This window comes from Maniola hyperantus, chromosome 20 (genome assembly GCF_902806685.2).
Source record: "Maniola hyperantus chromosome 20, iAphHyp1.2, whole genome shotgun sequence".
Taxonomy (NCBI): Eukaryota; Metazoa; Arthropoda; class Insecta; order Lepidoptera; family Nymphalidae; genus Maniola; species Maniola hyperantus.
Window position 1 is genome coordinate 9,724,646 of NC_048555.1, and position 22,471 is coordinate 9,747,116.

The following is a 22,471-nucleotide window of genomic DNA, read 5'->3' on the forward strand; positions in this document are numbered from 1 at the left end:
CGTGCCCAGAGCGACGACGTATCGCTCATATCGCGAGGCTGCTCTAAAATTACACGCCACTGATTCCCACACTGCACTCCTAACCATTGACCCACTGACAGTGAATTGTGTTCTTACGAGTGTGAGTTTCTCCAAACGCCAGCCGCCCAACAGTGTCACATGTAAGTACCCATTTTTCCCAACTTTCACGCGTCTTAATCAGCCGACTACGTTACGGCCATTTTATAGAATGTCGAGTTGTCGACCAACCTTGAAACGTTCAGTATTTTGGCTATTGTATCATTCTTAAGACGGATCGTTTCAGTGTCGATAGCTATGGACGTAAAGGTCTTAATTTATAAATAGCTCCGTATGGATGTACATTTCAGACTTCAGTATACCGTTCGCTCTCGGTTTCTGACCGCCGATATTCCGGGACAGTTGGAAAACATGCCACGGATTCGTGTCAAGGATTTGATACCTCGTGAGTTTTATTTTATCAACTCTCCTGTATCGGAATGTGGTGCTATAAAATATCTTACAATAGCTGCGAGTATATGCGATACATAAATCTAGCGATCTCTTGCCAGATCGCTCCAACATTTTTTATTCCCAACTACTACTAAAATCAGCTCGAACAGTTTTTATTATGGTCTGTTTCAACATCACCAACTAATTGCGAAGGAAATTTATTCTTAGACGTGCTGAGATTCCTTAATTAAGAATTAAGGGGTTAACCCTGAGCTAACCTTAGTGAGATAAAGATGTGCTAAGAATAACATCGCGATTGTGTGAAAGTATCTTTCAGTACTTGGTATATCGCTTAATTAAGATAAGGTGACACCCATTAATTATGTATCTATCAAGATTACAACGTCGTATATAAATCAAACTCTAGCTACCAAAGTAGGTGTGTCTAGGAATTTTCTCACATATTAAGACATCAAATTATCTAAATATATAAAAGGAAAAGGTGACTGACTGACTGACTGATCTATCAACGCAAAGCTCAAACTACTGGACGGATCGGGCTGAAATTTGCTCAAGTACCAACCCCCAGTACCAACTCCTTCCATTTGATCGGATCCAAAGGCGGGCTGTTCGACTTGTGGACGATCCCAAACTAACCGGCTCGTTGGAAAGCCTGGAGCACCGCAGAGACGTTAGCTCTCTATGCGTGTTCTATCGCCTGTATAATGGGGAGTGCTCTGAAGAGCTTTTTGACCTCATTCCACCCTCTTTTTTCTACAACCGCACCGCGCGCCACCGTAAGGAATTTCACCCTCACCATCTGGGTGTCTGGTGCACTTCGACCGTCCGCTGCGCCAGATCCTTCTTTCCACGCACGTGCAAACTGTGGAACCAACTCCCATCGGCGGTGTTCCCACTAGATTATAACATGGGGTTATTCAAGGGGCGGACCAACAAATTCCTAAAAGGCCGGCAACGCATCGGCGGCTCCTCTGGTGCTGCAAATGTTCATGGGCGGCGGTAATCACTTAACATCAGGTGACCCGCCTGCCCGCTTGCTCGCTATATCTATTAAAAAAAAAAAAAAAAAAAAAAAATTTGACATGCAGAGCTATTACGACGTAGGCATCCGCTAAGAAAGGATTTTTGAAAATTCAACCCCTAAGGGAGTTTAAACGCTAAAACAACCGCTAAGGGGGTGAAATAGGGGTTTTAAATTTGTGTAGTCCACGCGGACGAAGTCGCGAGCATAAGCAAGTTACCTATAAGTACCTATTCATATTAGATACTACGAATATCTTTGTAGTAATATAAATAATTATATAGTATTTCTTCGTAAAGTCAATCTATTGAACAAACTAATTTCAAACCCAATCAATTCTCGCCATCGCCGTTGGCACTTGAAAACAAAAGAACACCGTCTCTTTATAAAAGCTCGGAGTCAACACAAAATTGCAACGTCCGCAAATAAAATAAGAACCGAACAAGTATAAGTTTTTCTTGCACAATCAGTGTTCCGTAATAAAGAAAAGTACCTAACCAAAATCATAAATTGTAACAGAGTTGGGTTTCGTTTCCGTAGAGTTTGTACCAAGTTGATTAGTTTAACTCTATGTGTGCTTGTAACTTTATAAGTTAGAAATAACGTGATGGTTTCTAATTAAAGTCAATAGTTTTCGTTTTAACTTTAACTAAGCACAGACAATGTACATAATATGTACTGCAGTTCTATAATTTATACTTTGGATTTTTAATGTTTAATTTAGGAGTTATAACTCGGGACAGACAGACAGACATAGAGCAGATTTCATCGTAAACGCTAAATTATTTCTAAACTCTATCCAAGAAACCTCATAGTCTAATGATTTTAAGCTTATTTCGTGGTCAAACGATATAATATTTTAATGTAGATAACGGGTAGGTACATACCTACCACGATTAATTTAAAGTTTTTATAGCTTTGTTTTAATAGTTTCTAAATACTTACATAGAATGCACTGGGTTCTTTTCTTGTCTTCTTTCTTCACTCATGGGCTGGTTTCCGCAAACGTTTCCGTCTGTTGAATGCACTAGGTTATGAACCTCCTCCTTTTTTAAAAGACTGTTGATACACAGACAGACAGGCAAACGGACACGGACGTGATTTTGTAATAATATTTTTATGACTTCTTTCTTAATTGTTAAAAAATAATTCGTCTCACAATCGTGTCGGGAACCTTGAAGTCAGTCTGAAAAACCATGTATCTCAGGGTCCATGTTCTTACTCTTTCGTTACAAACTTATAAAATTATATTTCTACAAATAAGTACAATTATTATGTGTGTGTGTGTGTGAGTGTGTGTGTGTGTGCAAATAGTGAAATTATCAAAATAAATGTCGCGCTGCTTGAAAAAAATAGTAATTTTAATAGATTTTCGGTATCGTAGCCACCTTCTGTTTTTTGCTTTAGACTACGAACCCCTAAAAAGTCGAGACCAATACAAATCTTATCAGTAATCAAACACGAAAGGTCTGGGCAAACATAGCCACATAAATCCGTTGGGTTATTGATGCGGTACGGAAATTGCTTCCCCTCGGCACCGGCCACGCTTCCTGCCGTCACACGGCTTTCTCGACGTCTGTGCTGCATCATCACGTCATTTTACTGTACCTACTGTAGCTACTACTGCTATCCGCTTCAAAATATGTAAATCTCACTAACTCAATATAATGTAAATAAATTATATCGGAGGCCTGCTCTGTAGTCGCTCTCTCTTTGTCTGTGTGTGTGTGTGTGTGTGTGTCTTGACGTCTATGTTGCATCATCACGTCATTTTACTGTGCTATCCCTTTCAAATCCTAAATACCACGGAATTGAAACAGCTATATACACTCTCATCTCATCATCAGCATCATTATCAACCGATAGACATCCACTGCTGGACCTAGATCTCTTATAGGAACTTCCACACGCCACAGTCTTGCGCCGCCGGAATTCAGCGGCTACCTACAACTCGTTTGACCTGACTGTCCAGTGTCCACCTAGGGAGGGCTCTTCTAAGGTGGACAAACGACATCCACTTCATCATCCATCATCAGAGTCTATGTCTCTTACATAAATCTGTCTCGTTTTAACTCAATCTTAAGTCTGAGCAAAGTCAAAGTGCGCTCTATAGATCTCAGGCTCAGACTGCGATCATACCTGTAGTGACGACGTCAGATCACAGTGTCACCTAATAAAAACCCTAGAGTAGTAGGTATGCGAAAGGACTTGGAGTTTTAACATTGGTAAGAATTAATACCCTCAGCAGTGAGTAATACAACTCAGAGAGATAGAGATTAAGCTTAGAATGCTTTTATATCCAAGAAAAGAGTCCGTCAGTTTTCTTAGTGTTTTTAATTCTATGTTGTTGTTTGTTAAGACAGTTCTTTTGTTCTATTATTCAGTGAATGGACATTATCAGTAGAGTCTGAGAGCTCATAGTTAATTCAGAAGTAGAAGAATTTTTTTGACAAAGCTGAAAGTTAGTACCTATAATGGTTTTTCTGGGTTCCTTAATTTTTTCCGGCTCCTTTTTTATATATGGGAGCCCCCCCTGAAAAAAAGGTTAATTGAATTTCTTATTTAATATTCAGTTTTGGTAACGTTCTACACCAAATACCAAAACCGATTTGTAACTCATTTCATCTACAAGCTACAGACGGACAGACAGATAGCAGAGTGATATTAACTAATATTTAACTAGTCTACGCTGACCAAGTGCGGATTGCCAGACTTCACACACCTTTGAGAACTTTATGGAGAACTTTCGGGCATGCAGGTTTCCTCACCATTTCTTTCACCGTTAAAGCAAGTGATATTTAATTATTTAAAACACACATAACTCCGAAAAGCTAGAAGTGCGTGCCCAGGATCAAACCCCCGCCCTCCGATCAGGTGGCGGACGTCCTAACCACTAGACTATCATAGTTTATTTTCCATTATCAAGTAGGTACCTGTTCAAAAAAATTTACAGGCCCTCGAGCCAGTTCAGTACGCTTAGTATTTAGAGATTTTATGACTCACCAACGTTGATAGTATTCGAGTGTCGAAACACTTCCACGTTATAGTAAACTGGATCTTAATTGCCTTGTTTTAAAGCTCAAGTTTGTTTACACATCTACAGCCAGCGCTTCAAGCGGAAACGTTGCGAAATAAAAATCTGTGGCATTGAATTTTTGACTTCAATTCAAGTCTTTTTAGGTCCATTTTACTTTGACGTTATGTTTCGACTCTCGAATTCTAACAACGTTTCGTGACATGTAAAATCTAAATATATAAAAGGAAAAACGTGACTGACTGACTGACTGACTGACTGACTGACTGACTGACTGACTGACTGATCTATCAACGCACAGCTCAAACTACTGGACGGATCGGGCTGAAATTTGGCATGCAGATAGCTATTATGACGTAGGCATCCGCTAAGAAAGGATTTTTGAAAATTCAACCCCTAAAGGGGTGAAACAGGGGTTTGAAATTTGTGTAGTCCACGCGGACGATGTCGCGAGCATTAGCTAGTCTTATACTAAGCGCACTGTACATTAACTCGAAACGTTACTGTTCCATTTATGTTCGTTTTATATTTATTGCCAGAAAGGAGATGGATTGCCCCTACTCAACATGAATTATTGCTATGAATGTCTATCCCGCAGATCTCTATTCAGATTTCTTAGTATTACCTCTATCCTATACTTGATCTTAATCCTATGCGAGTATTATACAGGGTGTAACCAGAACGCTGGCAAACACGAAGACAGGTGATAGTACTAAATAATGATTACTAATATGATAGGTACCACAAAAAAATATTAAAAATCCTTTAATTTTGTAAAAGTTTACGATATATTGCAAATAAAACATCTGACTGGCGTTAGAGATCAACGAACGTTGCGTAAGTAGGTCACTCGAAGTCCATGCCACGTTGTAGGCGGGGCATTGACCCGAGTTTTGCACGCCGTACATTGCGGGTTTGAAAAATACTAAATCACTAAAACTACAAAATGAGGCAAATGGTTATTGGTATTGGATTGTGTTTGTTACATATTATATAAAAAGGATATATACAAAAGATATCCCAAAGACGGGCATAGGCTTCTTTTTATCCCCGAAAATAGTTGCTACAGGACTGTAGATAAATCCACGCGGAAGAAGTCGCAGTCATCCTCTATTATTTAATATTCGTAACGATCGATCCACCAAATGTAATTAAATTCAATTTATGTAGAAAATTGGAACAAAAAGCTTCGTATTCAAAGTTCAAACCCATTTCACGGCTCCCACATTATCCAATCAGTGAATTTGACGCAACGTCAAGGATGGGGGTTGGCTCACTGATTGGCTAGGATTAACTGAGTTGTGGCGTTCGTTCTTATAAATTATATTCAAAACGAAATTACTGCGGTAGTCTTGTATGTCACTTGTTTTTGTTGAACATCCGTAGTTACTTCCATACCTTGTTCACCGTGACCACAGCTTATCCGTTAAACTGATTTAACGTTTAGTTTAGTTAGAGATTGCTTGCATTCCGGATCGCTTAGGATAACATACTTTTTATACCTACCCGAAAATCGAAGAGATCAAACAGGATTTTTCCTGAATCCACGCGGTTGAATTAGTGTTTAGAAAATCATTACCTTTTAATAACCCACAATCCACATGCTCAATGTAAGCTTCTGTTTTTCTAAGGTACTCAGTAAGGTATTTCTGCTCAGTTACAAGCCTCGTTAACCTCAAGAACTTTATTTTGGATTCCAAAATTTATAAAATAACTTATTTCATATATATTTATTTTATTATAATTTTATCATTATAATTTTATCTAGCAGTCAATCGGTAGAGCAAAAATGTAAATGCGAGCTTTTTAGATACTTTTGCTTTCACACCAATTTTCATAATCTGAATTCTGAACGGGCGTCCATTGCGTGTCTTATCAACATAACTTCCGAGGAGTAGAATCGAAACGGTTCTTTTATTGTCCCTTTGTGTAAAATAACTTCGTAGCACTAAAGCGATTTCATTTTAAAATAGAATTATTTTTCGGGTTTTCGTAGAACGTCATTATTTTACCGTTATTACTTTTAAAGAGAGAACCAGCGCCTTCCAGACCTTCATTATTTTATAAAAGCTGAAAGTTTCTTTGCGTATTGTCCCCAACACAGGGAGGAACAATCAGCGACTATGAAGGTTGGATTATGGTGGCTTTTAGAGAACAGGTAATAAAAGTGTGAAAACTCTACAGTTAGCTTGCACCTTTTTTAATGTAGATACAGCGGGTAGCGGGGGGCTGTTTGTAAAATTTTCTTTCCTGAGATATTTTAATGTAAATAACGGGTACATACCACGATTATGCAGTGCTACGAGATGATGTTCAAGCTATCGGCAAAATACACTCTCAAAGTCACTATTAACTTTCGATGTCGCAAGATACTGTCTTGGTTTGCATCTCGTGGAAGAACAAAGGCTACTTTTGTCCCGAAAAATCAAAGATTCTCGCGGGATTTTTTAAAACCTAAATATACATGAACAGAGATAGAAGAAAGGTACAGAGATATCGTGCATCCTGGAGACGAACGTAGGCTACTTTTAATCCCGGAAAATCAAAGAAGATTCCACTGAATTTTTAAAAATCGAAATCCACGTGGATGAAACTGCGGATATTCTTAAATATATAAAAGGAAAAGGTGACTGACTGACTGACTGATCTATCAACGCACAGCTCAAACTACTGGACGGATCGCGCTGAAATTTGGCATGCAGATAGCTATTATGACGTAGGCATCCGCTAAGAAAGGATTTTTGAAAATTCAACCCCTAAGGGGGTGAAATAGAGGTTTGAAATTTGTGTAGTCCACGCGGACGAAGTCGCGAGCATAAGCTAGTCATCTAGTAAAACATTAATTTTGATTTGCCCAATCAGTGAGTGCTACACCGCCAGGGATGCTCAGGTTTAGATTACTGATTGGCTTCGAAGATTACCCGAGGTTCGCGTCTTGTAATAAATTACGCTCAACGTTTTACAAATTGACCGCAATATTTCAATGTAATTGTACTGTAATTTGTTTTCATATCTGTATTGAGTGGAGGTTAATTTGTATTTACGACAGAGGCTAATGTATCTGAGACTGCAACGTCTGGTTTTATCCCTTTTTTTACACGACGGTTAAAAAAGGAAAGCGTTCACGTATAACGCGTAAAATTTAACCCTTCACGCGCTATTTTAACTATTTGTGTCAAATTTCATGTCAACAGTACGATTTTAGGGATGATTTATGCCAGCACGAGACACACGTAAGTACGACGTGCGGACGAGGCACGGATTCAAAACATCACGAACATTTTATATGAAGCAGTTTATGCTTCACCGTGTGACGTTACGTGCACGGACGTAGGTCTGGCCCTCGCGGGCTCTTAGTCCATTATAAGTACTATAATATAGGTATAACATTTCAAATTAACATTCTACATACTAGCATTTTTATTGTATAGTTAACATGAAAATGCCTACCAGATCAAACCATTGTTGAGTGGTAATTGTCTGGATAGGTACTCATATTGAATGGAAACTCGCAGATAACTTCACAAGATTGGTTTTTTCACGTGGTTTATTTATTTTCACGTCCCAACTTTCTTATTGCTTTCACATAACTTGTAACAATATTCAATTGAATTTTGCTTTTACCGTGAACTCGACAGATTAAAACTTAAATTCCTCTCTTTTCTTAGCTTGAGGCCTTTTGGATTTAATGCTCAAGTGTTAGAGGCTTTATTATGCTAGAATTTTCATAAATCCTTTCTTAGCGGATGTCTTCGTCATAATAGCTATTTTCAGTACGTCCAGTAGTTTGAGCTGTCCATTGATAAATCAGTCAGTCAGTCAGGCACGATGGAATACCTCTTCCAGCGTGTTTGCATAAGTCCGTTTCAGTGGCTATTTCATAATAATAATAATGTCAATTCACAGATAAAAAGATCAAAGTAAAAAATATAATAAAATATAAATCTCCGAAAAGTTTTGGAAGTCACATCCGAATTGCCGCGCACACAAACATGGCCTGGTTATTTTCCAAACATTTTTCAACGGACCGTTTACTAAGACTGCCAATAATAAAGTCAATATTATCTATACCGTAGCATTTTACGACATCATTCCCGTATTAAATTTTGTTTACCAAAATATAGTGACGTTAATATTTATTGACGTCATACGCAGGGTGGTAATTTGAGATGGGTCAGGAGGGGCTAGGGTTGCCAAGGTCCTATAACTTATAGTACTAGATACCCGCGTCTTCGTCCACGTGGATTTAGGCTATTAATAATTCCGTATCAAACGTTGTCTTTGTACAAAATTTCGTCAAAATTGTTAGTGGTTTGACAGATGGTTCTTTCCACACACTTTCGACTTTATAATATTAGTATTCAATTGTATCATATTTTGGTTCTACTTACTATAATTATTATAGTGTAGATATATACTTTATAGTACTCAAAAGTACTATATTTCAGTTAGATGGATCAATATATTTTTTAACAAACATAATATCGTTCACTTTGTACAAATGAGGTGTCATTATTCTATCAAAATTGACCTCAAAGAAGCAGAAACGAAATGATGGAATCGAAGCCAAATGCCTCACATAAACTGATGACAAAATGTCTGAATTTCATAAATAGCTACAATAAAAAGTTTGCTTTTGTTGGTAATACAAAATCCAAAAAATAAATTTAAAACATGAGTTCAGACTGTGGGACAGCAACCAAAAAAGGTACTATAAAAGTACTATAATTTTAAAGCTTAATCTGAAAAATTATATAATTAGCCGAAAAATGTTGACAGTCCTAGGAGGAGCGGGTGTCTAAGTTATTATATCTACAGGAAAATGCTACAAAGATACCATCTTTTAGAATATTTTTGTGTATCTAGTTATACATCTGAAGTTATTAAGTCTTCAGTCGCAAAGATAGGTACATAGGTACAGTTACCCAATTGACAAAGTGACGTCAGAGAATTAACTTTTCTATAATTTGCCTAAACAGACAAATCTGTATGATACAACGTGCAGGATGCGATTTATGTATATTATATGTAAAAGAGAAATCTGACTGGCTCACTAACTGACTGACTGACTGATCTATCAACGCACAGCTCAAACTACTGAACTGTCTCTGCCCATAGACGCGGAGCTAGGTAGCGGAGCGGAGCGAGAAAGAAATGCGGAGCTGACTTATTTCGATACGCAGAGCTAGCCCCGCTCCGCTTCCCCACTCCGCTTTCCCACTCCGCTTCTCCACTCTACATTAAAATGTATGATTTTTTAAACTAATCCGCAAATCCTTGTCCACTGAAGTGGAGCGCGAGTTTTATGCAATTCTATTGGTTAATATTTGCATAGCTCCGTTCCGCTCCTCTCTTTTCCTCACCAGTGGACAGGCAGCCTAAAGGAGTAAAACAGAGGTTTCAAATTTCAAGTGTAGTCCCACGCGGACGAAGTCACGGGCATTATTAGTGCGTGAACAAATTATGTAAGTAGAAATTAGTTCACATCCAATACATTACCATAGGATTTTACGAGATGGTGCACGTATGTATTTAGCGCCATGTAAACCATAGTGTCATTACCATTAGATTTAACAATCACGCAGCCTGGCCTGGATGAGCATATCCTATATCTAAATATATAAAAGGAAAAGGTGGCTGACTGACTGACTGACTGATCTATCAGCGCCCAGCTCAAACTACTGGACGGATCGGGCTGAAATTTGGCATACAGATAGCTATCAGATGGTTCTCAGGTGGAAGAAGCGCCGGAATAACCAGCTCTTAGCTTTGAGTTGTGATGTGTGGCAGTTGTATAAATAAACGTCTTTTTTCGTCTTTTCTATCATGACGTAGGCATCCGCTAAGAAAGGATTTTTGAAAATTCAACCCCTAAGTACGTGAAATAGGGGGTGAAAGGGGTTAAATTTTTGCAGTCCACGCGGATGAAGTCGCTAGCATAAGCAAGTGCATAATATGCAGGTATAATAACATGGTTGAACAGTGTTGAACAATGTTATTATATAAAATTGAGATTTGCATAATTACATTTGCAATACAATTAAGTAGTTACCTACTACGTACGAAGATTTGCAGCTGGTGCAACTATATAAGCAATGTTGTTTTAAAACTCTTCTTTAGGAACGGTGATAGCCTCATGGAACTAGGAATCAGCTGAGAGCCTAGTAGTTAAGACGTCGACCTCCTATTCGGGAGGTCCAGGGGTTCGATCTTGGACACGCACCTATAATTTTTCGAAGCTATGTGCGTTTTAAGCATTTAAATATCACTTGCTTTAACGGTAGGGAAACATCGATCGTGAGAAAACCTGCAGAGTTTAAAACATGAGAGTTCTCAAGTGTGTAAATTCTGCCAATCCGCTCTTGGCTAGTGTGGTGTAACCAAATCTTTCTCATTCTGAGAGGAACCCCGTGCTCATTAGTGAGCCAGCAAAAGGTTAATGATAATGACACAGAGAATATAGCCTGTGTAAGTAACCTGAGATAATTTAGGTATGAGTTTTCAGTGTAAACACGGCATTAGATTCAGGTATTTTACGTCTCTTTATAATAAACAGTGCGTATTTAAATATTTGAAAAAAAAACTGAAGATTAAAATTGTTATAGTGCTATTTGACTTTTATGTTAATCGGTTTCAGGTGTTATAACTACCGGCAATACGAAATTACCACTTTAAAATAAATATAGTTAGGCCTGACGAACTGAAAGCTACGCACACAATATTCCGTTAAGTAATGCTGATCGCATATTATAATACAGCCGCCGCACGCAACGTATGTTTCATTCTAAATTCGAATTAAGAATTACGCCATCGAAATGCGGATGACGCATTCAGCACGTATTTCCAGTAAAGAAATAAAGACAGATATGAACATAATATACAAGTAGGTATATAAGATTCCCGTAAAAATATTATGTTTATTCAAGGTTACACCGGCACCGACTCAAATATTTGTATGTAAATCTTTGAACAATCAGATAAGCCGCAGACACAGATATTTGTTTCTAGAACATGTCTACAAAATTTCTTTGAGGTTGATATTCAAATGAAAACCAAACTATAGAAAGCTCTAGGGAACGTGTTAAGTTTACATCTCTCAACTTAAACGTGCATTTTTCGTATTTATTTCATTGTGAGTACTAAAAATACGTTGTTTACGTTTCCCCTCGTGTAATGTGCGTTCATTTTATACAGAGTAATATGTATGCAAAATATAAAACCGTATTTGTATTCGAGCAAATATTCGATGAAATAATAAAGCCATCGAGTGTATTCGAGTGGAGATCGCACGTTCGGACATCCCATCCCATCCAATTTCTATAAATAACATCATACCGCCGCCGGCCGCTTCAATGACTGATGCATTTCGATTGTACACGATTAGTTTAGGAATCCAATGTTTATGTTACATTTATAATCTGTGCACGCTGTATGTTTTAGTCATACGTTTTTGTATAGTTACGTGGAATTCCTGATTTAAAATATGACGTGGACAATCGCTTTACATGTTAGCATTGAACTAAATTAGTACCTAATAGAGAAAGAGAGAGCCAGCGCGTGCCAGACCTTCGTTATTTTATACAAGCTGAAAGTTTCTCTGCGTATTGTCCCCAACACAGGTAGGTACGATCAGCGACTACGAAATTTGGATCATGGTGGCTTTGGAAGATATCAGGTAATAAAGGTGTAAAAATCTTACGTCAAAGTATAAAGTCCAATTTTATAGATGTTTGAAATTTGTTTAGTCCACGCGGATAGTCACGGGAATAAAGGTTGTTAGAAACATGACGCAAGACTACATCTAAATATATAAAAGGAAAAGGTGACTGACTGACTGACTGACTATCAACGCACAGCTCAAACTACATTAGACTTACTAGCATTGGGCTGAAATTTGGCATGCAGATAGCTATTATTACGTAGGCATCCGCTAAGAGAGGATTTTTGAAAATTCAACCCCTAAAGGGGTGAAATAGGGGATTGAAATTTGTGTAGTCTACGCGGACGAAGTTGCGAGCATAAGCTAGTTTAATTAATATGGGTCAGAATAATAAACAGGCTCTACTTAAACCTTAAACACCAGATAAATGAAGACGGATTATGTTTAGGAAAAATTCATTTTTAATTTGTTTCCCGGTAGAATACGAGTAAAGCAAATTGTATTTATGAAAAATTACTCCGCGTTAAAATAAAAAAATGTAAAATCCACTGTAAAATTCCTGAAATCCTTTATGGTGAACGATAAAACGCTGTAAGTGCTTTTACGAACTAAATATTTAGTTTTTATTCTAATTACATTCAGCCTCTCTTGGCGTAGTAATCATTGCTTTTTACGTTTCACTCTTTACCTACGTTTCTATTTAGGGTTCCGTACTAAAATGGTAAAAATGGAACCCATATTTGTTCTAGTTCAGTATTGGCAGACCACGCCTTTGAGAACATTACGGAGACCCTTCAGGCATGCAAGTTTTCTCACTTGCTTTATCAGTGAAGGAAAACATTCCTTCACTGATAAAGCAAGTGATATATTTTAATCGCTTGAAACGCACAATAACTCCGAAAAGTTAGAAATTCGGAATCGAACTCTGGATCCCCCGATAAGGAGGCCGCGGTCTTAACCACTAGTCCATCACTGCTTTTCCACTGCATAAACATCCTCAAAACACTTGCAATTATGTAATTAACTAGCTTATGCTCGTGACGTCGTCTGCGTGAACTGCACAAATTTTAAACCCCTATTTCACCCCCGTAGGGGTTGAATTTTCAAAAACCTTTCTTAGCGGATGCTTACGTCGTAATAGCTATTTGCATGAAACAGCCTAATCCGTCCAGTAGTTTGACCTGTGCGTTGATAGATCAGTCAGTCAGTCAGTCACCTTTTCCTTTTATATATTTAGATTGGGTCCGCAACTTTCAGCAATGAGAAATAGGCACGACATCAAAAGGAAGAAAATTGGTATAAATACCTAATGAATAAAAAGTTTTTAGGAAAGTTTCCCAATTAGTGACATTGTAGAGTCCTTTAACTTTTTCGAATTATCACAAAAAGCTTAAATTAAACTTTTTTGTAAATTGAAAAAAAATTCGAAAGTTCACGAAAGTCGTAAAACGAATTTGTGTGTTTACCTCCAGTGGAACGATTCGCTAACTCAATGCTCATCAAGCCACTATAGTCTGATTTTTAATTCCGTGGAATTCTGACGTTTCTTAATGTTACCAGAGATAAAACAGTTAACACAAAGAAGAAAACTTTAAATATTGTACATAGGTAAATTTAAGTACATAAATCAATTGCCGCATGTATGTAAGATCATCACTTGAGAACAAATCAACCGATTTGGCCGATTTTTTGTTGTTTTTGTAAAGAACAAGGTTTTTGTGAAATAATTTCTTAAAAAATCCTGAATCATAATCTAAGTTTTAGGCACATCAAGATGATTAAAATTAAAAGGAACTAAAATAAACTTAGAAATGTTCAACATATAAGTCAAGATTACATCCTCAAATCAACCGATCCCATTGCTGCCATTTTCCACTTTTTACTGTTAAAGATTGCACCCTATTTTAGTGCGAAGTTATGTCTTAGGGCTTTTTATATTGATAGGGATTTGATGTAATTTGGGGTAAAATCCTGACCCGTCACGTACTGTTATAGGTAATGTGTAATGATTTCAAATCTGAAAAGGAAACCACCGCCGCTGTTCGATAGCTCGCGACGGCTATTTCCGTTTTACAGCAGCATAAAATGCAAGTGGTCGATTCTTTTAAAACGTTCGCTGGCCTGAGACGTTTTAAAATGGGTTGGTTTTATGAAATCAACAAATGTTTTATTTAAGAATGGGTTGGAACAATTTGGACAGGATCAGTAGAAGACACTATTAGCAATAGTTTTCATAATCGTAAACCTTAAAACTATCGTCCCCAACATTTATCGGTCTTTTGTCCCAAAAAAGACTCTGAGAGAGTCCTTTTTGGAAGTACTGTCATTTTGGCATATGGGAAAAGTAGAAATGGGTATTTCATTTTAAATTCCAGAATCTATCTAATAGCTGTCGTCCACCAAAGCCACAGCATCGCTTATCAGTCAGAAATCGATACCGGTTACAACCGATAACATGGAACGGCATTTATCGGATTTAAATCCCGACTCGTTAGTCTCCTTGCTAATAGACGCGCATTGAATTTCACATTTTCCTAGCACACCTGTATACTTATAATAGAATTTTAGTCTCATTTCATACCATTAACATCGATGCTCTCTTTGTAAAGGCGTGAACATACAGGTCTTTCGAAAAAGATTTCGGCTTCGTAGAGCGTCAGTCATACCCATGTATGTGTCGTTTTGTCGGTCTCAGTGACAGAGACAACGCTTTACTAAACAGTTATCTCTTTCTAATGTTCGATGTACAATATTTTCTGCCGTGAACTGTACAGACATGGACGGACATAATATTACCTACAAGTACGCTACGTACTAGATAAGATGTGCGATATAAAATGACAGTTATTTTTTGTGCCATTTCAAACTGCCCCTTTGAGCGTACTGGGAACTAAAATAGTTATAGCATGTGTGTAGCGTACTTTTTTAAATAAAAATGACGAGCAAACGAGCAGGTGGGTCTCCTGATGTTAAGAGATTACCGCCGCCCATGAACATTTGCAGTACCAGAGGAACCACCAATGCGTTTCAGGAATTTGTTGGTCCGCCCTTTAAATAACCCCATGTTGTATAATCTAATGGGAACACCACTGAAGGGAGTTGGATTTGTAGTAGTAGATAACACAATTACCTTTTTAATATATATACTGACTGACTGACTGACTATACTGATATATTGACTGACTGACTCACTCATTGATCACCTCTCCTGAACATTTTTGTATGAAAAATTTTTTTTAGACTGATGGTTTCGTATAGAAGACAAAAATTCATTCGGAGGAAAAATAAGGAGAGAGCTGATGATTGAGGATTTCGGAGACGGGTGAAGAGCACGCTTAAGGTATTGAAGATAGGTGAGAGGTGCTCGAGCAAATGTCATTCGAAACGTCATCCAATTGCCAGTGAGCTGAAAAAAATTCAAAATGGCGAAAAAAAGATGGCTGCCATACAAACTTCGTCGGTGTCTATCTCGGAGAGTATAAAAGATAGAATAGCACTTTTTTCGCAAAAGATAATCAGGATCCAAAGGTCTACTCGATGAATAGAAAAAAAATTCAAGATGGCGGAATTTATTTTTCCATAGAAAATGTATGGCAAATAAAGTGCACATTTTGAAAAACCAACGCTGCATGCTCGCGGACCACTTTAGTGGTCCGCGCACCCAAGCACCCTACTAGTTTTAAATAAAACTACTTAGCGAGCAAACGAGTCACCTGATGATTAAGTGATTACCACCTACCTATACACGCCTACCTAACTATAGCAAATGGTCATAAAAGATAATAAAAAACAAATTAAAGTATTAAACGCGTGTTTATTTTAAATCTGGCGATCTCCTATTACTAAAGCTGTGAAAAGTCTATGATGTGAAGTAATCAGTTAAACTTGTTAATTCATTTCTTGGTAAGACCGAATATTTATTTAAACTTCTTGAAAAATATTTTATATTCAGTAAAGCTATGTAGTAAAGCGAAAAGATAAACAAACGTCTTCATCTCCGTGACAAAATAAATAAAGTCGAAATCATTTTGTCAGAAACTAAATTCAATGCTTTTTCCGAGTACCGAGATTTGTCCTCTCATTATCATATTCTCACAAGAGATTGGAAAAATGTTACTAAAAGAACTCAATTTTCAGTATTTACAAACCTAAGTTTCCATTCGTAGCCTCGAGGACTCGGCTCGTAATACGGACGTGCTTATCTCTCAAATGACGGTAGTAACTTGGAATGGAACATTCGCATTCATTTTGAAAATCTATCTAACTTTAAACCATTCTTTCTTTAACTCCAATACTTATTATTTAAAGCTAAATCCAATGGTGTTCTTCTGATTGAAAATAATCAGCGTTTTAGGAATCGCACTCCGAATGCATTCTCTATCGACCAATAAAAAAAACAACGGGTCGAATTGAGAACCACCTTCTTTTTGGAAGTCATCAACCGATAGACGTCCACTGCTGGACATAGGTCTCTTGTAGGGACTTCCACACGCCACGGTCTTGCGCCGTCTGAATCCAGCGGCTCCCTGCGACTCGTCTGATGTCGTCCGTCCACCTAGTTGGGGTCTTCCAACGCGGCATCTTCCGGTGCGATGTCGCCATTCCAGCACCTTGTTGGTTGTGGCCTGCTTATGGAAACATGCGAGCCTTAAGGTACGCATTTTAGAAATCACTCGCACCTTTAATGCCTTACCCATCGACCAATGAAAAAGGGTTAAAATTTACCAGGGTTTTAGAAACCTCTGTAAAACGGAATAAATTTATATCTACCATTCTATTCGTGCATTATGAAATGTGTCTTACAAATCACCAACATCTTGAAGGCATCCACCAATAAATATGAGATAAAAATGGCGAACTCCAAATGCATTCTCTATCGTCTATTTCATTATTTATTTCATTTTATTTATCATAATGCACTAACAAGTAAAACAATTTACATCTCGCCATACTACACAAGTTGTTAGCAAGTTTTTTTTTTTTTTAAGAATATTAGCCATGTTAAATGACTAATATTCCCCTTTCCTCTCCAATTAAGCGTCAGGCTTGTGCTAGGAGTAGGTACGAAAATAGTGCAACAGGCGGGGTTTGAACCGTCGACCTTTCGGTTTTCAGTCCACTCCTATACCGGTTGAGCTATTGAGTTTCTAGTAAAAATGGTTGCTCATATTAAGTACCTACTAGGTTATGACCGCGACTTCGTCCGCGTGGACTACATTAATTTCAAACCCCTATTTTACCCCCTTAGGGGTTGAATTTTCAAAAACCCTTTCTTATAGCGGATGTCTATCAGTATGATAAATTTGAGCCCGATCCGTCCAGTAGTTTGAGCTGTGCGTTGATAGACCAGTCAGTCAGTTAGTCAGTCAGCTTTTCCTTTTATACTTAAACATAAATAGATTATGTCGATTTTGTGACATACGTTTCGGAAATCTATGAAATGTCGACCAATGAAAACGAGCCTTAACACATAAATTAATTATTATTGGTTTCGCTACGCTCTCCTTAACAGAAGTTTTTTACGATATAGTAAGAATGTCTCTGGTTGTAAACATATTATTCGGTACCTAATAATTTGTGCTATTCGCGGAAATGAGGAAATTATGATTCAGTAATACAAATAAAGTCGCTAGAGGATCGTTCCACAGTATGGCTACGACCCATTATTCTAACCAATTCCAATTCTGCTAACTATTACGAACGTGAGCGAACTCCGAAGAAAGTTATGTCGTTATAATATTGTTGTCTTCACATATTCCTACACAAATATTATTAAAGGATTGACTGACTGGCTGACATAATTCCATAACGTCTTTACAGCTAAAATTCTCTACGTGAACAAATCAGGAATGAGGAGAACTGTAAGAAAACCATCATTATGATCAACCTACTACAGAGCACGGGTCTCCTCTCAGAATGAGAAGGGTTGTGGCCATAGTCTACCACGTGGCCAAGTGCAGATTGGCAGACCTCACACACCTTAGACAAAATTATAAAGAACTCTCAGGCACGCAGGTTTCCTCACGATGCTTTCCTTCAAGCAAGTTGTATTTAAGTAATTGCTTGTCCAACTCGGTTGGGCAACGTTCAAGAAGCTTCGAGATGTCTTCTTGTCCAAAATTCCTCAGTGCTTGAAGACCAAAGTCTTCCAACAGTGCGTGTTGCCACTGATGACACATGGATCCGAGACATGGTCGCTAACTATGGGCCTCATAGGACAGCTCAGAGTCACTCAGCGGGCGATGTAGAGAGCTATGCTTGAAGTTTCTCTACGTGATCAAATCAGAAATGAGGAGATCTGTAGGAGCCCGACATAGCTCAACGGATTGCGACGCTGAAGTGGCAATGTTCAGGCCAGATAGTTTGTAAAACCGATAGACGTTGGGGCCTCAAGGTGCGGAGTGGCAACCTCGTACCGGTCGAAGACGCAGCGTTGGAAGACCCCCAACTAGGTGGACCACATGGACGGACGACAACAGACGAGTCGCATGGAGCCACTGGATTCAGGCGGCGCAAGACCGTGGCGTGTGGAAGTCCCTACAAGAGATCTATGTCCAGCCGTGGACGTCTATTGGTTGATGATGATGATGAATTGCTCGCAGAACACACGCACGCACAACTCCGAAAAAAGATGCGTTCCCGGGATCGAACCCCCGACCTCCCATAGGAGGATAGGAGACCCATACCTTAACCACTATAGGCTACCCCCATTCCCGAAACTCTACAATGTGGTTAAAATACATTGCAGATTCATTAAAAATGTAAGACATCATAATTAAACCTAAAAATTTCGCACAATCGCCCACATGCATAATTAAAAGCCTAGAACAAATTTTACGTCCCAAATTTTAATAACGTCGGTTTCACCTCGGTTGATAATGAAAATTTATGATCTTACCCTGCGACCGAGAGAAAAGTTTTTGTTACTAATAAAAGTGGTAATAAACAGTTGTTTAAAAATATACTTTTTGTTAAAACTACTTGTGAGGTGATAGCCTAGTGGTTAAGTCGTTGGCTTTCAATTCGGAGGGTCCTAAACTCGATCCCGGGCACGCACCTCTAACTGTTAGGGGTTATTTCGACTAGTTTCGAACCCATACGGCGTCCTTCCTCCGCGTGCCTGGATTTCGGTGACGGTTCCAGTGATGAAGAACAGCAGGAACTGTCGGGAGACGATCGGCAGATGTCTCCCCCCCCCACCCCAGCCACCCTCACAACGGGCTCTACGGGCAGCGGCACGTGCGTCCCGCAGTCAAAACCGCGGCGCGTGCGCGAACGGACTCCCTTGAAAAAGGACCCCGTATGGGTTCGAAACTAGTCGGGCTAACGTCGACTACACACGTGAGTAACGCCGGGACGGATAGTATTTAGAATGTTAGGGGTTATTTGTATTTTAAGCAAATATCAAATCATCGTTAGGAAACCTAGATGCCTGATTGTTCTCCATAATGTTCTCAAAGTCGTGTGATTCGCACTTAGCCAACGTTTTGGACTATAGATAAACCCTCCGCATTCTGAGAGGAGACCCGTACTCAGTAATGAGCTGGTGACGGGTTGTTGTTGTTGTTATTGATGATGATGATGATGAAACTATTTATTTGACCTAAGGAACATTGGTATAACGACGAATTGAAGGAATGTGGACATTCCTTATCCAAAATATTCTAAACTAGATGAAGCTCACGAGTCACGACTCAGTCAGTCAGTTTTATATATTTAGACTAGATGATACGCACGACTTTACGTGGACGTTATAGGGTTTTTAATCGCGGAAACTCTTTGATTTTCTTAGATAAAAAGTGTCAAGCTCCATTCCAAATTTCAGCCAAACCCGTCCAGTAGTTTTCACGTGAAAGAGTTACCTACACACACACAAACACACACACACACACATACAAACTGTCGCCTTATTAATATTAGTGAGATATGATATGACTATGGATTTCGGCACCTTGCTTGCAACACACTGATAATTATTTTATTAAATTCTCGAGTTGAAAAGAGCTCCAGAACTTAAAAAGCCCGCAAAAGATTTGGTGACGTGTTCTTGACAGTTACATCGGCTCTAGTGCTCAGTGTCGGATCCAATTTCGCTCCAACTTTTGACAGGTGTAATAGATTTTATCTGTCGCCACGGGGAAATGGATTGCGGGATTACGAAGGCTGTTTGAAACTTAAACTTATGTTTAAGAGTTGTGAAACTTGTCATTGTCATCGTCGTCTTGTAGTCGTCTCGTTGTCGTCTCGACGTCGCGTCGTCACTATACTTACCTACGTGACATATTTTGAGAAATAAATGTCACGTAGTCAAGTTAAAATATCAGTTATGTATATCAAATGTAGATTTATATTTTGTAGTGTTGAAAACCTAGTAGTTAAAATGTCGGCCTCCTGGTCGATGGGGTTAGGAGTTCGATCCCAGGCACGCACTGCACTTATTATTGTTCAGATTTATGTGCGTTTTAAGAAATTTAATCATCACTTGTTTCGGTGAAGCAAAACGTCGCGAAGAAACCTGCATGCCTGAGAGTTTTCCGTAATGATCTCAACGGTATGTGAAGTCTGCCAATCCGTACTTGGCCAGCGTGGAAACCTATGACCAAAACTCTTCTCACTCTGAGAGGAGACCCGTGCTCTGTAGTTAGCCGGCTATGGGTTGATCATGATGATGATGATAGAGATATACACTTCTTTGGGTAGACACTTCAAAGTAATTTCTTCCCCTAATAACTTGATTACAAAACAATGTATAGTTCGCGACAGGTCGAGTAGACAGGGCTTACAGATCGAACGAAGTCGCGGGCATCGGCTAGTAATTAATATATAGACTTTATAGGATCTTCATCGCAATATTTCAGTTGAGAGGCAGTAAACAAGTGAAATATTACGAATTAATTTTACCGAGCATCGGTGCTTACGGCACTCTGGCCTTATTAAAACAACGTATGGTTAATTAGAAAATGTATCGACATTAAACAAAGAGGAAGCTTAATTAAAGGAACAATATGAAATGCTGCAACTTAATAACGACTTGCAATTATTTAATTAGGACCTTATAGTTCGCGACAGGTTGACATGGCAAGCGGGGTGGGGACGCCCCGCACACCCACACAGCCCCCGCGCCTAGCCAATGCAGGATAGCGCGGGTCACGTGCAGGTATACGCACGGGCCTCATACCCCGATCGCCATGTCGACCTGTCGCATTCTTTAGTTATGTTGTTTTTTAAATTCAGAATCAGGTGACACAAATCTGTTGAAAATAATAAAAAATATGATATAAGTCCCGCAAATTGCTATTGCGGTGGAACCATGTCTCATTTACATCGAAATGACGTCATTTGATGTGTATTTAAGTAAAAATATAGGTACCATCAGCTCGAAACTCCAGTCTAGTGCTAACGTCACTAAAATGGCGGCTACGCGCATACGCTTAGCAATTTGCAGTATTTATAGCACCTGTTCCAATTAAAATAAATATTACAACTATTTTAATTAATTTAACGTTGTTTATTTCATAATATTATCAAAATTAATTAAAAGTCTGCACTTGACCGTAGATCAGATATATCTACTTTAGTTCGTGAATAAAATACGTGTCACCCGTGTCGCCAGAATTCAATTTGTTCAGTATTGGTTTTCGGTATTTTTCTACAAAAATACTGACAATATTGGAAACAATGTGAAACATGCTACGTCCATACGTCTGATTTCAGCAAATCTGAGCTATGTAAAATCGAACTATGCATGGAATCTGTAGTAGGTACAAAAGTGGTACAAAATGATTTTAGAGTTATTTTGTGACTTAACGGTAAAACATTTTTGGAGATGTTGCGACCCAATTGCATGGCAATCCATAATTGGCAATAACAAGAAATAACGACAAAGATTTTTTTACCCTGCCCACTGGCACTTCAACTTCGCAACCTGTTGAGGTATGTCGGTTACTCTAGTTCTCCTACGGATCTCCTCATTTTGATCACGTAGAGATACTTATTAATATGCACAATTCTAGTTCTTTTGTACAAAAAACCGGCCAAGTGCGAGTCAGGCTCGCGCACCGAGGGTTCCGTACCACAGTCGTATTGTTTCGACATTTTGCACAAAAACTGTGATGTATAAAAATAAAAAAATCTGTTTTAAAATGCACAGATAAAGCCCTTTCATATGATACCCCGCTTGGTATAGTTATCTTTCTTCGATATACTTATGTCTGCTATAAGACCTACCTACCTGCCAAATTTCATGATTCTAGGTCAACGGGAAGTACCCCGTAGGTTTCTTGAC

General features: G+C 38.6%; 1 protein-coding gene across 1 annotated transcript in view; it reads left to right on the top strand.

Moving 5' to 3' along the window:
• Positions 1-22,471, top strand: part of Ptp36E (protein tyrosine phosphatase 36E) — a 169,834-nt gene continuing 147,363 nt past the window's right edge. The window contains exon 1 of the mRNA XM_034979523.2: positions 1-161. The gene's annotated coding sequence lies outside the window, so the exon portion shown is untranslated. The remainder of the gene's footprint in view (positions 162-22,471) is intronic.